At 40.0% G+C, this 14024-nt stretch overlaps 1 protein-coding gene across 2 annotated transcripts in view; it reads left to right on the top strand.

The window, feature by feature from the left end:
• Positions 1-1885: 1885 nt before the first annotated feature.
• LOC144516643 (histone deacetylase 7-like) overlaps positions 1886-14024 on the top strand; it is a 43210-nt gene continuing 31071 nt past the window's right edge. Inside the window, exon 1 of one of the 2 annotated variants that reach the window (XM_078248113.1) lies at positions 1886-2077. The gene's annotated coding sequence lies outside the window, so the exon portion shown is untranslated. Of the gene's footprint in view, positions 2078-10011; positions 10298-14024 lie in introns of those variants that run through there. The other variant, XM_078248112.1, reaches the window with a different exon arrangement.

Below are 14024 nucleotides of genomic sequence, written 5' to 3' on the forward strand. Positions count from 1 at the left end.
GGGGACTAAATGCAGAGATCTTGACATCATAGAGGAACTGGAAAGACATTCATGTAGTTACATGTACTATTTATTTGATCAGCTCTAGATCTTATGGCCATGTTTTAAACAAATATACAAAAGCAAATTAAGCAAATGTATTAAAGCCTTATTTTAATCATGGTTTTAGGTGCATATAAGCATGCACGAGTAAAAGCTTTCAAAGTCAAAGGATTTTAGTCAGCCAAACAGTTGGATGACAAGGCTGGCGTAGAGCTGTGTTACGTGAAAACACACACTTCACTGGTGTTCTGACTGACAATGTCAAAATGACTTTTACATCCTGTTGATCTGGTTGATCACATGTATGTGACATGATGAATGTGCTTTTAAGTACAGAGCTGAGATGATTAGATGATTGACAGAAAATGATTCATATTATATATATATATATATATATATATATATATATATATATATATATATATATATATATATATATATATACTACACACACACACACACACACACACACACACACACACACACACACACACACACACAGTAACTGAATATTTTGGTGTGTTGGACTGATAAGAATCTTTTAAAAATTGTAAGATTAGGATATTGACCATAATGGAGACATGGGGTTATGGCTTTACAGTAGTTTAGAGAACATTATGTTTCCACTAAATGAAAGCTGATACAAAATTGGGATTTTATGGCCAAACTACACGTTGAATACATGTACTCCATCCTCATCCCATGACGTCTTGTTATGTTGCATCCAAAAATACAGGTTCAGCCTGTTGTAGCTCTCTGTTCTAGTATTATATGAATGAATCTCCGGCTCGTCACAGATCTCAGTGGTGACAAACCTGTGAGAAAACAACACGCTATAACTCGTCTTTTCCGCCCGTATTTCAGGGAAATGTGCAGTTACCAGAATGACTGTACCTTAGGCAAAACATGCATTTATATCATGAAGTTACAACCTTCTTTTTTTTTTTTTCTTCTCACATTAAGCCAAGAATGATTAGGCAGGTCATCAGTATGTTTGCAGAGATAAGATCATACAAACTTAATTAGTTAAGTTCACAACACTATTACTAATACTAATACTACTGAATTTTACTCTCGTAAATCACCAAAATCCTGGCTGCTGCCAAAACGAAAGTTAAAAAAAAAGATCAGTGCTACATACTAGTTGTTTGCCTTTGATAAGCACCATGGGTGAATGGCTGAATTATATTTAAAGAAGAAACAAAGTTTTTTGGTCTGTTTTAATAATTTGTCTGTTTAAAAGCTGCTTTAGAGCCATTCGTGCACTGTCACACATTTGTGGCTACAAAACACACTTGCTTTGTAGATTTTTGTTTACAGGTCCTTTAACAAGCACCGAGTGTAATACTACTGTAATAAGTCTTTTAATAAATAATGCTTGATACAGCTTTCTCATATCGCTCCTGTGTACATTGTGCATCCTAAAGCAACACTTCCTGCTATTGTCTGTCAGACATGAGTGACTACACAATCTGTCACTCTCTCTTTCTCTCCCACGCACGCAGGCACGCACGCACACACACACACACACACACACACACACACACACACACACACACACACACACAAAAACCTCCTCCATCCCCGGAGCTTCTGGTGCAGGGGCAGCACTTACAAAAAGTTACAGGGGGCTGATAGGGCAGAGCAACTCTGACTTCTTTGAAAGAAAGATTTAGGGGGAGTGATTAAATGTGTGTGTGTGTGTGTGTGTGTGTGTGTGTGTGTGTGTGTGTGTGTGTGTGTGTGTGTGTGTGTGTGAGTGAGTGACAGAGAGAGAGAGAGACAGAGAGAGAGAGAGCTCACATGAGAGGAAGTGCACGACACAAAAAAGTCAGAGGGTTGTGTCAAGCAGTTGACTGTGACTCCCTCTGTCAGTGCACAGCCAGGCTCCAGCACTGCAGCACCACTCCCCTGTCAAAGCAGGATCTATCTTCTCCTCGACCCTCCCACCCTGTCTGACTGTGGCCTCTGTGATTGACTGAACTGCTGTGGGAGCACCGAGGGACCTCTCACTGGATGTCAGTGCCCAAAACCGGTAGGTGATGTTGCACATTTGCACATAATATATCTATCTGTGAACGAGTGTGTAACAGCTGTGTAAAAATGTGTCCATCAATGTCTGTATATCACCAGGAGAGAGTATGGAAGTAATCGTTTATGTATTATCCTCTGAAGAGAGGATTTTAGCTGTTCTGGCAGATGTGGACACAGTTTTACCCAAACAGAAGATTATTGTTGTTGCTTTGGTTCATCATTACTGTTACTACCGGCAGATGGTCAACTTGGGTTTGGCTTCGGCTGTGAGAAGCTGGGGTTTGCTTTGGATTCAGTGTAGCGGCTAACCTTTACATTGATATCACTGCAAATGCTTCCAAATCATGAAGACATGTAAAATGTGCAATAAGAACATTGTGGTGAGCAACAGCAAAACACAATAACTGTACCTCATTTTTTTGGGGTTTTATTTGTTTGGTTTTGGAAGTTCTCAGGACGGGGAAAGGGGAGAAAATTGGAAACAGCCCCCGAGAGCTAGTCTGTCCAGGAAAAGTATTAAAGTGCAAAGAATGAAGGAGACACACAACAACAGTCCCTCACACTGCAATGCTTAGGGAGACAAGCATAGAGAGACAGAGATGAGAGCGAGAATGTGTTCGGAAAAAGGCTGGAAAGATGTTTGGTTGACACTGAGAGTTAATTAAATTGCTGTCACAACATTGGCTATCTTCTGTACTGAAAAAAACTGTATATTTAAAAAAGGACAGCAAAAACTGAAAAAAAATGTTGACATGGTAATGTTGTCAATTCTTGCTTGTGCATGTATACTTTTTTTGCCCATGGACACATTTTTTTATAGAAATCTGAACTAGCCCTGTACATCACATGTTAAAAACATTCTTATTCAATTAGAAATTATTAAAAAAAACAAGTAAAAAGTTAGTAGAGTCCACTCTATAGCAGGTTTAGCGTTTCACCTCCCCCCTTCCGTGTTTTTGTGCACAGTACATAAATCTTGCTGCTTAAGATAAAATGCTAGTCTCAGCCTTTCTCACCCAAAACACTAAACTTTCGGTCTATTTTTACTCGCCCGTGCTGCTTCATTTTTAGAGGCTTGTCTACGTGGTTTGTTGGGCTATAAATCAGACTGTAAGTCCTCTGTGTTCTCTCTGAAAATAATGGGGGTAACATGATGATATTTGTGGTTTATTTGGCCTCGTCGCTGCGTTGATGAACACAAATTCCTGTTTTAAGGATTTTAATACTGATAAAAAAAGGACCCTTCCACCCTGTCCAAACGTACATACGCTTGTTTTATTTCTTGGAATTCAACGTTTTAGAATTATCACAGCTGTGCCTCAGATTATCTGATTATCAGTTTGTTATAGTAAGAATGGGAGCTGAAATGATCAGCCCATTGATCGATAAGTTAGATAGACAGATAGACAGAAAAGGAATGAGCAATCATTCTGAAAATTGATTCCTCGTAATGCATTTTTAAGCACGAATGCAACCATTTCTAAGCAACAATATAGTGGCTTCCAGCTTCTCAAATGTCTTCTGTGACAGTGAACTATCTTCGGATTTTGGACAATTGATCGGACAAAACTGATATTTAAAGATGATCTTGAACTGGTGGTGGCCTTTTTTTTTTTCATTTTTTTTTTTTTTTCATTTTATAGACTAAATAATTATTGATTAATCAAGAAAATAAACATATTTAAATCTGAAGCCATATTTAATTTGATTAGGGCAGAACAAAGATATCAGTCTAAGCAGCCAAACTGTATAAATAACTTGATAAACTTGACGGTCTATATTTATGTCATAGTGATAAATCTTCATTCTCTGGGTTTGGTTGGTTTGTAAAGATCGAAGGGCAGCAGGTTAAGAAGCCCCAGTCAGCTGGGAGTGGCCCTCAGGGACATAACTCTCCCCTTCTCAGGGTCTCTGAACCCGATACCTCTCTGTGAGCTAGCAGTGGTTAACAGTTACAGCTCAGCCGTGGAACCTCTCGTCCATGAGTATATACACAACCAGGTTTATGGATTATCTTGAGTAACTGGGGCCATGCTTTTAAGAGACACTGCTATTGAGTTTTTCAAATGTAGGCTATTCTTCTGATGCTTTGAGCCCCACAAGCCGAGTGCCATCTAGATCTCTTATATTCAAGAGAAGGCAGACATCTCTGCGGCCGATATCTCCAAACCTGGGCAAGTCACACCAAAACAATTTAGATTTAGGTAAGATTTGATTTTGGGCTGAACTGCCACTTTAAGAGGGTTCTTAATCACAGCACAGGCTGCCCACTGAGAAATGAAGAAGGAACTTGAGATACTGATCATGATACTAATGAGCGGCTGATAGTAAGTTCACTTCAATCTCTTAAACCTGAACAGGCTGTTGTTTATGTTAAGATAACAAACAATAGATGCAGTCATTTATTTGTGTACCACCCCCTAGTGGAAACATATTTTTAATGCAAGAATCTGGTCTAATTTAGATACAACTGCCATGGGGAAGTTTAATTGTGTAGGGAAAAACTGTCAGGAAAGATTTTGTCAGGGAGAAAGCAATTTAACTAGTTTCAGAAATTACTGTACATGGATGGACTTTTAGCAGGAAATATACAAGTATAAAGTTGTTGCCTTTTTACATATTTACATTATCATCCAGGCCATGAGGTGGGGAGAACAAGTATTTGATACACTGCCGATTTTGCAGGTTTTCCCACTTACAAAGCATGTAGAGGTCTGTAATTTTTATCATAGGTACTCTTCAACTGTGAGAGACGGAATCTAAAACAAAAATCCAGAAAATCACATTGTATGATTTTTAAATAATTAATTTGCATTTTATTGCACAACATAAGTATGTGATCACCTACCAACCAGTAAGAATTCCGGCTCTCACAGACCTGTTAGTTTTTCTTTAAGAAGCCCTCCTGTTCTCCACTCATTACCTGTATTAACTGCAACTGTTTGAACTCGTTACCTGTATAAAAGACACCTGTCCACACACTCAGTCAAACAGACTCCAACCTCTCCACAATGGCCAAGACCAGAGAGCTGTGTAAGGACATCAGGGACAAAAATTGTAGACCTGCACAATGCTGGGATGGGCTACAGGACAATAGGCAAGCAGCTTGGTGAGAAGGCAACAACTGTTGGCGCAATTATTAGAAAATGGAAGAAGTTCAAGATGACGGTCAATCTCCCTCGGTCTGGGGCTCCATGCAAGATCTCACCTTGTGGGGCATCAATGATCATGAGAAAGGTGAGGGATCAGCCCAGAACTACATGGCAGGACCTGGTTAATGACCTGAAGAGAGCTTTAGTTAGTAACACACATTAGTAACACACTACGCCGTCATGGATTAAAATCCTGCAGCGCACGCAAGGCCAATGACCATCTGGATGATCCAGAGGAGGAATGGGAGAAGGTCATGTGGTCTGATGAGACAAAAATAGAGCTTTTTGGTCTAAACGACCCGAAACACACAGCCAGGGCAACTAAGGAGTGGCTCCATAAGAAGCATCTCAAGGTCCTGGAGTGGCCTAGCCAGTCTCCAGACCTGAACCCAATAGAAAATCTTTGGAGGGAGCTGAAAGTCCGTATTGCCCTGCGACAGCCCAGAAACCTGAAGGATCTGGAGAAGGTCTGTATGGAGGAGTGGGCCAAAATCCATGCTGCAGTGTGTGCAAACCTGATCAAGAACTACAGGAAACGTATGATCTCTGTAATTGCAAACAAAGGTTTCTGTACCAAATATTAAGTTCTGCTTTTCTGATGTATCAAATACTTATGTCATGCAATAAAATGCAAATTAATTACTTAAAAATCATACAATGTGATTTTCTGGATTTTTGTTTTGTGTGAAGTGTACCTATGATAAAAATTACAGACGTCTTAACCTGCAAAATCGGCAGTGTATCAAATACTTATTCTCCCCACTGTAAATGGCACAATGAATTTTAAAAATGTATTGTTTCTCTCATTACTTTTGGATGTTTCACTCGATAAAAGCTCTTAATTTCTCTAGAATTTAAGTATAGAATTTTTCAAAATGAGCATTAACTCAACAGCAGCTCAAGTGAAATCACCACCTCGCAGGTTTATTCAGTTTAACATGCAAGGCATGCCACAAACCTTTTCAAAGGGGTACACTCTGTTCTGAACTCTATGTTTTGACCTTTTCCCACACGTGCGCACACGGGAGTGTAAAGGCGTTGTAAAGCAACACTTTCCAGCATCACAGTCAGTTTCCAGAGAAAATAGGCGAGCGCTGAGTACTATTTATTCCCTCTGTGGGTTGACTTTGCTTTGCTGTTGGGAATGGAAAGGCTTTAGAGGCAACCCACTACGGCGAGCAGCCTTCTCGGTTCAAAGTTACCGCACAGCTGCTAGCTGGAGCTTAGCGTGGCTCACCTGAACACACACAATGGTCTTTATTATGCAGAGTTCACGTACTTTACAAACACTGTTTTACATATGCAATGGAGCTTTTTTCTTAAATGTGCAAATATGCAACAAGGCAGTGATCTGTAGATTATTGGTTCAGTTGAATTTTTTGTCTCATTTCTGCATTTTACATTAACTGGTGATTTAAAGCTGCATTAATCGATTTTTTTGGGTCACATTGTGACAGTGGAACAAGTTGAAAACACAACATTGACATATCATCTGCTTATAAAGGTTTTGTGGCAAACATGTTTTGGTCCCCACCAACTACTGAGGGATTTGGCTCTTTAGTTGCTTAATGCTTAATATGTTCATCAGCTAGTATCTAACTTTGTCTGTCTGCTGTTTGATACTTAGCAGGTAGTGCACAGTGGATTTATCAGAGCTTTAAACAAAAACAACTGTCTGCTGCTGGCCACAGGGTTGATGAGAGCAGCGGAACTGAATCAAAACAGTAAAGTTGCAGTAAAACCAAAACAATGAGCTAAAATAAGCTAAAGAGACAGAGACAAAGAGAACTCTATGCATATGGCTGTCTGCGTCTGTTTGTGTGCATGTCTGGGTTTGCTGTCTACATGTCGGTGCATGTCTCTGCATGCATGTGTGTGTCTGTAAAATAGGATAACCCCCGGCATAGTAAAAAACAAATTCTTGCTTTGCGGACCCCCAGTCTCCACCCAATACCAGGAAATCTGTGCAACTGATAACTCCACACATTCCACGGGTCACAATAATGTACTGTGGCATTTCCGTCAGTGGATCCTCCAATATCAGGCACATTATCCACATAAAACCTTCAATACGAACAATTACGCTTGCACCGCATGCAACTACAAAAGCCGCCACTAGACGTTTGTTTAGGTATGTGAGCATGGCTATGCGGTTCTGGCGGCATGGCTGATTGCATATCTTAATTATTTGCGCCCCAACCTTTTTCTCTCTCTAATCACTTTCTCACTCTCCCTATCTTTTGCCGGACTCCCTCCTTTTCTTTGACTTTTGGCAATCTGCCCTGCAACTGCTGCTCTCTCCATCACCGTATTGCCTGACTGCATTCCTCTCATTCCTACTGGCTTCCTGTGACTGGAAGAGGAGTGAGCCCTACTGGCCACACAACTCTACCTTGGAGTCCTACCCATGTATGCAATATGTGTATTTTCCCTTCTTCACTGTTCTGCCTTTCCATTTTTTTTTTAAATCCTCTTTGGGATTCAGTATAAAACTGCATCTCTATTAAAGTCTGGCGACAAGATTTCGAGGATGACTTTTCCACAGCATCTTGCTCATATAACATTGCATATACATTGCACTGTAATGTAGGGATGTTTTAACTGAGGGATCTAATGACTGTCCCTCTCTCTATGATCCAGACAGGCCCACATGCCCACACATATCCAAAATCTCACATGCTACCCAGCAGTGGTACTGCCACTGCCCTTGTGATGGCGGAGACAGTGTAGAAATAGTGTAAGGGGGGAAGATAAGAAGAGAGAGCTCTATTTACATCTGATGACGATGATGATGATGATGATGATGATGATGGTAACAGAAACACAAATATTGGTGCCAACTATATCATTCCTGTTAATAAAAACTGACAGTGACAACTTAGTAGCCTTAAGATATTGTTTCAAATGTTATGGGAAATTAATGTAGATTTTTCATGGCTATAGTTTTAATGTAAACATTTCTGAATGACTCACTGTGAAACTTTCCCATTTGTGTATCAAAATGTCATCAATGCTGTATTCCATTTCATTATTAGGCACTTTAAATATTTGCATTCAAATGTACTTGGTGACATAGTATCTCTAACAGTACAGCATTCAACTGTAGAGCCATGGATGGACTTTATTACTTTCTTTATTTTGCTTCGCAGAATTGGTACTTGCTTTCAGATATCAGCTCCTACAAGTATCATTTTAGATTGTATATCATTTGAACAAGTGATATACATAACCTTGGAGCGGAGATTCAGAGACCTGTTGACACAACTATGAATAATGAAGTGTTGATGATGGCTAATGAAAATATTTGTAAAGGCCATAACAAAACAGTGAATAAATGAATATTTTGATATTTTGATTTTCAAACAAATGGTTTTAAATAAAAATGGAACTTTAAGCAGTAAAAGTTACCAAGGACTTTCGACATCTGCAAATAGAAGAAGCTCTGTCTCAAGCATGTGCTGTTCAAAATGGAAGATCTGCCAGAAATTCAATTTGCTTGTGCGTATCTCAAATGATTCAGGACACAGTCAAACCCGTGACTGGGGGATGGACTGTCAAGTCCTGCCAAGAGCACAAAAGGAAAAGACATACTGTTGTTGAAATTAGACTGGGGAGACTGAATTAAAGTTTTGTTGATAGCATTTTTTTTTTAAACTTGGGCCGAAATTTCCCCCTTAGGTACACAATTTAACTGAGCAACAGCAAAGCTATTGACCAGGACTGGGCTGGGTCACATGAAATAAAAGACTGACTCAGTTTAAAGGTCCCATGACATGGTGCTCTTTGGATGCTTTTATATAGACCTTAGTGGTCCGCTAATACTGTATCTGAAGTCTCTTTTATATAGGCCTTAGTGGTCCACTAATACTGTATCTGAAGTCCCTTTCCCGAAATTCAGCCTTGGTGCAGAATTACAGCCACTAGAGCCAGTCCCACAATGAGCTTTCCTTAGTATGTGCCATTTCTGTGTCTGTAGCTATTGAGGAGGAGAGAGGGGAGCAAGGTGGAGAGTGGGGGTGTGGCCTTGACCAACTGCCACTTTGCTCGTTTGAAAGCCATGATGTCTCTCTATCATGGGTGGGCCAAATTCTCTGGGCGGGCAAAGCAGAGAAAGGGGAGGTAACCTTGCTCCTTATGACGTCATAAGGAGCAAGATTCCAGATCGGCCCATCAGAGCTTTCATTTTCTCAAAGGCAGAGCAGGATACCCAGGGCTTGGTTTACACCTGTCGCCATTTCTAGCCACTGGGGGACCATAGGCAGGCTGTGGGAACACATATTAATGTTAAAAAAAACCTCATAAAGTCAAATGTTCATGCCATGGGACCTTTAACTAGTCTACATGTTGGTGGTTTGTTCCAGATTAGTTTATTAGTTTATCTTAATGGATCGAATGATGTTGTCTTTGTTTTTGGCAGAGGGTGGATTTGGCCACAAGCAGGATGAGGAAACTGTAATAGACAGTGAGAGTTCAGTTTGGGAGAGTACATGTGAGAATAGGCAACACTGCAAGTTCAAGTTATTTCTCTCTAAATTGTGGTGGAGTAAGTTGAATAAAATGGAAATAAGTAAAGTACAAGTAGGCCTACCTTAAATGTGTACTTAAATAAAGTTTAAAAATTACACACTGTGCACACTGTAAAAAAAATACAATAAAAATAAACTTTAAAAAACAAGGTGCGCGCACACACACAGAGCATCCTTACCCGGCTGAGTTCAGCAGATGGAGCCCTCACACCAGCAGCACACACACACGGATGAAAGTGAGACTCCCAGCAGTATTATCAGCAGTTTCACCACCGACACTCAGTGAGAAGGAGACAGACAAGTGGAGAGCAGCTTTCGGTGACGGGGGAACAGTGTATCTCTTTGTATAATCACCGAAACATTTTGAAGTGCCTCGATACAACACCGCGGGCTTACAGCTTTCTGTTTGCAGCTCTGGATAAACAAGGATAGACAGTCGGACGAAGTTTTTTTTCTGACTATTTCTACCTTAAACTGGCTGTCAGACCCTCCGGTGTCGCACGAAGTTGGAAATGCGTCGTGTTTGAACTTCACCTCCAAACGGTAGGCGATGTTTAACGTCATTTGCTGACGTGCACCGTTAAGTAAGCTAGCAAGCCCGGTTAAAACTTGTAGCCTAAATACTTAAAAAAAAAAAAAAAAAAAAAAGGCTATAATTAAAAATGTGTATCGAGTGCTACTTTACTGCTTTCTTGTTTACAAGAACGCGTGTCAGCTATTTGAACTTACGTCGTGTTGCTTACCTTGTTGTGTGATAAAAAAATATCAGCTGCTGGCTGTCTACAATATGTACATTGTTAAATCCATGTCAAACTTTTTTGGCTTGCGTCCAAACTCAACAGGTGTAAAAGCTCACCTGGCTAAGGTTTGCAGTTCGATAGAAATGCAGTACAAACCTCTAAACAATGGCCATAATGATTTAAAAAATCAGAATAAGTGTACATGTCATGAGGTCATGACTCAGAGTCGGATGATATACCGATAGTAGGCTATACGTCATATACCTGCCTGAACTAATTGACTGTGTGTAACAAGGTGCCCTGGTAATTGTCGTAATCTGACAGGCAACATGACTATTTTAAGTTGATTAATAGGGCAAATAATTATGTAATTATGGTATTAAGGCCTCGTTGTTAGTGCTAGTCTAGAATTTCCTACTGGATGTATTTCTGCCCATAACGTCATTGAAAAGTTTGACTCATTCACTACTAGGCAACATATGTTTGGTTGTTGGGCACCTATGGGGTGGGCAGCCGTGTTGTGTGAGTTTGTGCGCTGCATTATGACAGAAGTCTTAAAAATGGTTAGATCCCACCCAAGCCCCTTCAGTCCCTAGAAAATGAAAACACACATAGGTACACGGCAGCCATGTGTGGAATAATGTTCTCATGTGTCCAGGTTCCCTCTCTGGACAGGATGAGGTCATAGCCTTAGTGCTGTTGCAGGGATACAGTTACATTAGTTTCATGTGGGACATGCCAAAGGAATCGACACCACCTATACTCTGCCCTTTTCTGTTGCCTGTTAAATTTCATTTAATTATTGCTTTGAATGGGTAAATGTCCACCTGTGTGAATGCATGGTTGTCTCCTCAGCGTGCAAATACTGTATCCAGGTATATGTGTGTGTTTACAAAAGCGTATCACTGAATAAAGACTCTGATCGTAATAACCAGAACTTTATGCTACCTTATTGGTGTCATCTTGCTCAAACCGTTGATCACAAAGGCCCTTTCGCTCCACAAGTTGTGACAAAGCCTGTGGGTTTGGCTTTGTCACAGTCATTAATACAGAATAGGCCTCATATGGCTAAAGGTTGAAGTGAAACTTTATCACTATCATCTTAGAAAAAAAGGTTACTTTTTCCCACTTAACACTGGAGATGTGGAAATTCCGTTTGTCTCTCTGTCTGTGTTGTTCTTGTAGACCTTTTGATGTCCACATAAGTCACCTCTGTGCTTCTACAGTTGGCATCAGCTGCAAGTCACGCTCTGGCCTAAATAGTTGTAAGGTAATGCTTGCAATTAATTATTATTAGATAGTTGCACTGCAATGTGGTTGCTAGCAGTCAGTGTTGTTTTGACTTGCTGTTGAGGTATAAAGCTGGGTTTCACTTTGCATAGTAGGCAACCATCTAATAGAAATTCACAGTTATTTAATAAAACAAGATGATCATGTTTATTTAGAGCCTTTTCTGAGTATTCAATTCACCGTGTGGTTTAACCCATACTGTAGGGGAATAGGTGTAGAGGTGTGCTAGTTGTTTTGGTTTTCTTTTTTGAGTTTCCGTAAGAGTTTGCTAAGAAAAAGTATTTTAATGATATTTATTCAGTAAATTTGAAAGAACCCCAAATTAGGAATTTTAATGCTTACCTGCCTTGGATGCCTTTCTCTGTTTTATATCATGATGAGTTCAGGTTTGGAAGTAGGGCTGCAATAAAGACTTTCATTATCAATTAATCTGCCAAGTTTTTCTTTGAATAATGGATTAATCATTTTGTTTAGAAAACGTCAAACGTGACATCATGACTTTGCGTAAACATACCCGCCACTTTCCTAAAGCCAAGTGGCGTGTTATCTGTACGCATTTTGAGCTATCCGCGTGTATATCTACGCTGTATCACAGAGTAAACATGCAAGCCACTTTCTAAAGCCACGTGGCGTGTTATTGCGAGGCTACGTGTTATCGCGAGGCTACGTTTGGTTTTAACGTCACACGTGAGGGGAAAGAAAAAACAGTTGGGATTAGGAAAAGAAGAATTGGGTTGGGTTTAGGAAAAGAAGAATTGGGTTGGGTTTAGGAAAAGAAGAACTGGGTTGGGTTTAGGAAAAGAAGAACTGGGTTGGGTTTAGGAAAAGAAGAACTGGGTTGGGTTTAGGAAAAGAAAAACGGGGTAAGGAAACAACACACGCGGAAAAGGAAGGGAACATCACACACGGGACGCAATCCCCACTCTCCTGTGTGAAAGTCCTGTGTTTTACCCATCCACCACCCTGACCAATCTCCCTATGCGGATTTTCGCCCTTTCATACCACTCGCTACGGCGTCAATTCACACGCAAACGCAAGGTAATGTAAGTCAATGGAGGACAAACGGCATTGATAAACACGCTGAAAAGTGAGTGTGCGTCTTCATAACAATAATGGCATACCAATTGGCGTGTCATAGATATGCCATGAGATCAGTCTGAAACGTCAGAAAATAAATTTGGATCACAGTTTTCCAGAGACCAAGATGGTGCATTCAAAATGCTTGTTTTATCCAAAACCTCAAGGTATTCAGTTCACTATCAAAAAGAGAAAAGATGAATCCTTTGTCAAAATAGATGTGGAATTATTTTTCTATTCATCAACTAATCAATTGAGCTACTAATTGGTGAGATGTAGGAGAGATCGGACTAGGGTTGCATCTAACAGTTATTTTCATCAACGATTGATCTGCTTTATTAATCGAGTATTTGTAAGGTCTCTACAATGTCGGGGAATAGTGAAAAATTCCAGATAAAATTTCCTAAAGCCCAAGCTTATGTCATAAAATGTTTGCTTTTATTGCTTAAAATATGACTTTAATGATAAACAATAAATCAGTTAATAATTTCAGCTGTTGATGGGACACACTTTCAAAATGTCTTTAATGTCTTTAGCTTAATACATTGAGCTTATTAAAAGTTCAGTGGGTTGCTTTATTTTTACTTTGCATGCTGCATGGATGACTAAGATGACCAGTGAGGGACCTTCCACCACTGGTGGATTAATCACTTATTTCCAGTCTATTAGACTTCTGGTTCAACCCTAGTTGAGTAAAGTGTGATAAAGAAACTTGTTTGAGAAGCTCCTCTATTGACCTCAGGTAGGCATATGTATATATAATAAGAAACACAACAAAGTCAAATATAGCGACGAGGCCATCAATCAAACATATCCATCCATATCCATTTTGGGTAGGCTGAAGGCTAGTTGTGAAAGTGAATATCAACCTTTTCCCAGGACAGATAACCTTTAAAAGTCCCCAGTGTTTTCCCAGTGTGTGCCACAGCAGAGCACTGACAATAGGGACAGTGTTCTGGACCGGCCAGAGCCCCAGATCACATTTCCTGTTCCTGATTTAAGATCAACTCAGCTGACTACTGATACAAGCTGCTCCTCAAAAACACAGCAACAGGACCATCGCTCTGCCTGTGTATCATGTGAGTGTGTGTGAGAGTTATAGGGCAAAAGATGGAGAGTATTAGGGAAATCAACAAAGTTCAATCAAAGACAGTAACTTCATC

This window comes from Sander vitreus, chromosome 4 (assembly GCF_031162955.1).
Source record: "Sander vitreus isolate 19-12246 chromosome 4, sanVit1, whole genome shotgun sequence".
In the NCBI taxonomy this organism is placed as follows: Eukaryota; Metazoa; Chordata; class Actinopteri; order Perciformes; family Percidae; genus Sander; species Sander vitreus.